At 49.8% G+C, this 5,791-nt stretch overlaps 1 long non-coding RNA gene across 1 annotated transcript; it reads right to left on the reverse strand.

Moving 5' to 3' along the window:
- Positions 1-214: 214 nt before the first annotated feature.
- LOC138487876 (uncharacterized) lies at positions 215-5,500 on the reverse strand. The gene is made up of 2 exons (XR_011274553.1): positions 5,384-5,500; positions 215-674 (listed from the first exon to the last, which is right to left on the reverse strand). It is a non-coding gene; the product is annotated as an uncharacterized lncRNA (long non-coding RNA).
- Positions 5,501-5,791: the final 291 nt, after the last annotated feature.

Here is a 5,791-nt window from a genome sequence, read left to right on the forward strand (position 1 = left end):
TCCCCCAAAACCTGCACGCTGTGGCTCGTGAAACCCACAGCCATAACCACACCCTCTGCATTTCTGTCGACAAATACACTGTGTACCAGTCTGTGCGTACACACCACAACCACAAACCTTATTGACCAATTCCGTAGCCTCTACAGGCCCATTTGTATGACAGTCATCTGCAAAAGGGGCTATCTAACTGTTAAGTAGTGAGCCAGAGACAACAAAGTGTTCAACAAAGGTTTTATTATTCGGCTCACCAGTCTGCACGTTATTGTAAGAAAACCAAAATTATGGGACTTCCTCTCTTCAAGTAAATGCAGCTTTACGATTCGTATCGGCTCGAGCGTGGTCTTAGCCAGGCCATTCCTTTTAAGTAAATGTCCCCCACTTCCTGCAGTGCTTTCACCAGGCTTGCGGCTGTAGCTTTCCGAGACTCAGCCCACTGGTCCGCCTGGTCCCAGAAACCGAAGAAACATAAAACGAACAGACACCTTCCCTTGTCCGTCCTCATGCTGCTTAAGGCTTGTTTCCCTTCAGGCCCTTCCTCCACTGAGCAGCCGACTTGGACCGCCGTCTGGTAGGGCGTTCTCCGGCGGTTCTTTCTCTCCGCCTTAGTACACCCACTGGTACTCGGGACTGGTCTCTTTCCACTCCGGGGCAGCAACGCCAGCCTCCTTCCACTCCTGCAAGACAAGAACCCCTCTGAGTGGTTTGGTGATGCTTTTAACCCAGGTCCCCCTCCTCCCCAGTGATTACTGCCGGGTGTTCCCAGCAACGGTTTCCCCACACCTGATGCTAATTCCCCTCCTCCTCCCCGCTCAGCCCATGAGGTGTTAGCCTTGGTTTTAGTCACTGACTGTGGGGGTCTGCCTGACTATGGAAGCGTGTTTTACCATCTTCCTTGCTTACATTCCTTTCCCCTATTCAGGCTTTTATACTGATGCCGTATTGGGTGGGGCATTCTGGGATATGTAGTCCGTATGTGTTTTATGTCACTTGCTTCTCTCAAGGGTAGCATTATTTGATCCGTTGGCTTACACCCCTCCCTGGTGTTCTGTTCCATACCCTCCCTTCGCACAGTATCTCGGGTGGCTGACACTTCTTCACCATCACACTAACACATGCCACCCTGCAACTATCGTGATATTCGCTGAATTTTCTGATGTGCGCGCGCAGGAGTGGGGGGAATAACTTTCAACCAGGGTAGGGGATGACGTTATTTGTAGCGGCTCTGAAATAGCCTTTTTTTGTCTTTTTTAAAAGGTGCTTCCACTGAAACAACCTTTTTTGCGTTTTTTATTTAAAAAATTGTGTTTTGTACGTCATTCTTACAATAGGGTCTTCAGAGCAGCCTGTAGGTTGTGAAACAAAATGTCATTGCCACTGGTCGACAAAGACATGCCATTTCCTTCAAAAAGGTGTATATATCGAGAACAAATGTCATTCTCACAGGAGAACATCCCAGCAGCACTCAAGAAGTCACATATGCTTCTGTTGATAAGACCCCTTCCGACCTCTGGCTGGCTGCAGGGATCATTGGAATAGTCCCACCCTATTCTCTGAGGGAATATACATGAGAAAAGTACCTTGGCAGTGGGAAAAAATACGCTGCACTGCTTTCATCATCTTCTTCAGTTGACGGTACACATGGGAACAATGCATGGAACCCAAAAAGGCAGCTCTAGAGTTGCAGAAGTGGCCATGCATCGACATTCTACAAGCACTCTGCCGAAACAGCACATTTCGACACTCCACCACAAACCCTACACTCCCTCCAAACTGAAATTGCCAGAAAAGACTTCTTGGAGGGTATACATGAACAGATCTTCCACAAAGGCAACACCCACGATGAAAACTGTGCGTCTTGCCATGTTTGCGATCCGCATTACACAAAGTAATGGAAAAAATGATTGCTGCCCATTCCTGTGACGCACACCCTGAGCACCTTATTGGACATTCCGCACAGTCCCATTGGCCACCATGGTGAGAAGCGCAGAATGTGACACGTGCCTTTCCCCAAGTACAACAAGGGCCACGTCGCAGTGAAGCAGGAGGAGTCCTTCTCCCTATTGGTGCTCTTGCCTGTGACGCACACCATGAGCACCTGATTGGACAAAGGCCATAGTACCATTTTCACTGGCCAGCATGGTGAGAAACGCAGAATGTGGCACATACGATTCCCCAAGTACCGGGACATGAGGACTCCTTTTTCCCTTTCCACTCAAGCCATGCATGCAAGGTGCTAGGCACTCCCCACAGAAAACACACCATAGTACAGGGTATGGTTAAATGCTCATGTCATGTGCACTGCACTCCCCATCTGCAATGGAGCCTGCCAGCTTTTACCCAGGGCACATATTTGAACGCATGGCTGCATAACGTTGCATTGGGTGTCCTGAGCGGTATGTAGGAGCCCATGTACGTTAGCCATAGTTTACATGTGTGCTGCTGTGCATGGCCTTTCATGCTGCAATATCCTACAGCACTCCCAAAAGCAAGGGGATTATAAGGGCCAAACCATAGGAAATGCAATGGTGGCATGTGGCTCCCTATTGTTCAACAGGGGCAATGATGTACACCGTATGCTAATGTAAGCATTACAGCTCAATTTTGGTGCTGTACCAAGTCTACAATGTCCTCCACAACCATTGTGTAAAAGTCTCCAACTTCAAATGCATGCACACACCATCGTACACGCTATGTTTAAACGATCATGCCATGTGCACTGCACTGCCCATCTTCAATTGAGCCTGCCAGCTTTCACCCTGGGCACATATTTGCATGCATGGCTGCATAACGGTCAGTTGCGTGTGCTGAACGGTATGTAGGAGGCTGCGTACATTAGCCATAGTTTACATGTGTGCTACTGAGCACGTCCCTTCATGCTGCAATATCTTAAAGCACTCCGTAAAGCAAGGGGCTTATAAGGGGCAAACCAAATGAAATGCACATGGTGGCATGTGGCGCCCTATTGTGCAACAGAGGCAATGATGCAGTTCCACAATGGAGTTCCACAAGCTTGGTCGAGCACCAGCCCATTGCCCACCATGATACTACGAATTTACTACCAGCACTATGTCCCCCACATTCTGTCTGTTCAACTACGCCTATTGCAGCCACACAATTGCCATATACTCTCTGTGATGTTACTAGCATTGTACCTGTGCCTGCTGCGCACCCACCACTGCTGGCTAGTGTTACTAGTGATATGATTTGCAAAGTACCTGTGCCTGCTGCCCACCCACCACTGCTGGCTAGTGTTACTAGTGATATGATTTCCAATGTAACTGTGCTTGCTGCCCTCCCATCACTGCTGCCTTGTGATACTAGTGATGTTACCAGCAATGCATCCTTGCCAGCCGCTCACTCCCTACAGCTGGCCTGCAATGCCATTACAGCCCCGGCACCTGGTGGTAGCCAGGCCTTCCACCATCTGTGTACCATGCCCCCTCCCTTGGCCACCCCATTTCCCTTACCAGACGTCCCACTCAAATGTGCCCTGGTCAATTCCTGCTCGCAGCCAGCACATTCCCTGGATGTGCAGGACCTTATCATCAAGGAAAATGCTGACTTACTCTTTCTCTGTGAGACCTGGCTAAAAGAATCCTCTGCCCCTACCCTTTCCCTTGCCATCCCTTGCGGTTACACCATATTTAGGCAAGACCGGGCGGGTCAAAGGGGTGGCGGAGTAGCTGTCATTGCTAAGGATGCGCTCACCATCAGAAGGATCAATGGGGAACTGGGTCAGAATTCTGATGACCTCCTACTTAAACGAAAGCTTTCCCCCAACTGCACCATTGCCTTCCATGTTGTCTACCGCCCTCCAGGCCCTACCACTGACTTCCACGACTCCCTAATCAGATAACCTCAAAACCTCATCTAAAATCGTGCTCCTGGGCGACCTTAATCTAGGTCTCAATGACTCCAATGATGCTAATGCCTCCGCCCTACAGAAAGCTTTATCTACCCTAGGGTTTACCCAAGCCGTTACGCAGCCTACCCATTCTAGAGGTTGCACGCTCAACTGGGTGTCCCATCATAATTGCTCACTCCTGGTCTCAGATCTCACCCATTCCTTGGTCTGACCATTACTGCATTACAATTGACCTCATCACTTCCAAGGGGCCTCCTAAGTCTACTATCCCACTCCCTACTGCATTCTCGAGAAACTCACGCAAGCTCACTAAGGAGAATATCTCCCCCTACCTCGCGGTGCCCGCCCTCATGCCCCCTTTCTCTAATGACACAGAGCTTCTGGCAACAGCATTTAATCAGGTCATTACCGAAGCTGTCGATAAAGTTGTTCCGCTCACCTTTAAAAACCTAAGAAAGCAAAGCACTCTAATGCCTGGTTCACCCAAGAACTCTTGGAATTTCACTCCAAAAAAAGAGCAGCGCTTGCTACTTTGAAAAACTACCCCAATGACGCTTCTAAAGCTGCCTTTAAGGCTGTTTCCAAAAACTATAAAACTGCCATTATTCAGGCTAAATCCGCCTCATTCAACACCAGGATTGAAAATGCCAAATCTGGGACAAAGGAAATCTTTGCCATCTTTAGAGAGCTGGAGCCTCCTGCACCCCTGCCTCCTACCCTCTTGAAGGATGAGACAAGGTGCAACAAAATTCAATCTGCCATGCTTAATAAATTGGAAACCCTGCACACCAAAATCTTAGCCCACCAAAAGGCCCTCTTCAACCTATTAGCCAGCTGTCACAATACCACCCCCCCCCCGGCAACCCACTCTAGCCAATCCCCGGTGTTTGATTTCAAGGATACGAGTGAACTTGAAGTCACTGCCCTCCTTAAATCCATCAAACCTTCTAATTGTAAAGGGGATGCCTGCCCACCTCAGGTCATTAAAGACTGTGGGCCTCATTACACGGAAGGCGGTAAGGGTTAACGGTCACCGGTAATGGTACCGGTGACCGTTAACCCTTACTGCCTTACTACGAGGTCCCTTTGCGGTTAGGTACTTTCACGCAAAGGAACCAGGGTGCCAATTATGGTACCGCAATTTGCGGCACTGTAATTAGCGCCTTCCCCATTCCGATAGAGCCCTATGGGGCAAAAATGGGAATGGGGAAGGGCAATGGGGAAGGGGGAATTACCGCCCCGCCAACCTTGGAATAGGGCGGTAATTCCCCTTTCCACCAAGGCGGTGCCAGTATTTTACCGGCATGGACCAAGGTGCTAATAGCACCTTGGTCCTCCGCCTACCGTGTAATGAGGCCCTGTGCCTCTTCCATTGCCCCACTTATCACAACTGGACTCAAGGAAGCGTGGGTCCGACTGCGCCTAAAAAAACCTTCCCTCGACTCATCGGTCCCTGGGAACTACAGGCCTATCACTACTGTACCCTTTCTGATAAAAATTCTGGACAAAGCATCTTACCTGCAAGTCCAAAAAATCATCGAAGATAACCACCTTCTTGGTCTTCGGCAGTCCGGCTGGTCTTCGGCAGTCCGGCTTCCGGCCCTGGCATGGCACTGAAATGGCTCCGCTTGACCTAAAAAATCAAATGGACGACCTCAGAGATGCAGGCGAACCTGCGCTCCTTCTTCTCCCGGACCTTCCTGCTGCCTTTGATCTGGTGGATCACAAGACCCTCTGCCATCACCTCTGCACCGCAGCTAATTTCTCCCCGAGGGCCTGTGCACAGATAACTTCCTTCCGACAGGACAAAGTGATGAAGCTTGTGCCAACCCTAGTCTCATTAAGTGTGGGGTCCCACAGGGTTCTTGCATAGCTCCCACCCTCTATAACCTCTTCACGAGGCCCCTGTTCAAAATCTTGGACGCC

The sequence above is a fragment of the Ambystoma mexicanum genome, chromosome 9 (assembly GCF_040938575.1).
Source record: "Ambystoma mexicanum isolate Mex_15411 chromosome 9, UKY_AmexF1_1, whole genome shotgun sequence".
Lineage (NCBI taxonomy): Eukaryota > Metazoa > Chordata > Amphibia > Caudata > Ambystomatidae > Ambystoma > Ambystoma mexicanum.